Raw genomic sequence first — 285 nt, 5'->3', positions numbered from 1 at the left:
CTATAAATTTAGGCATGGGTAATACCATGATTTAAGATATACAGGTTACTCAACGAAACTTATTTTTTGGTGCGCTTAAAATTAATGATCTTGTCATAGCAAGAATAACAGTTAGCGCTTTTGCATTATAGTGATTTCTCTTGGTACTACAAAATATATCGATTTAGATATACAATATTATTGGAGTGTTATAGTCCGGGTCACGAAAAGTGGTGGCTGATTTTAGCGCTCCTAGTGGTTATAGATAGTAGATAGCTATTAGTAGTAGATAGCCCTAACAAAAAT

The sequence above is a fragment of the Acyrthosiphon pisum genome, chromosome X (assembly GCF_005508785.2).
Source record: "Acyrthosiphon pisum isolate AL4f chromosome X, pea_aphid_22Mar2018_4r6ur, whole genome shotgun sequence".
Lineage (NCBI taxonomy): Eukaryota > Metazoa > Arthropoda > Insecta > Hemiptera > Aphididae > Acyrthosiphon > Acyrthosiphon pisum.
The sequence above is the reverse complement of the archived record's forward strand: the minus strand, read 5'-3'. Positions refer to the sequence as shown.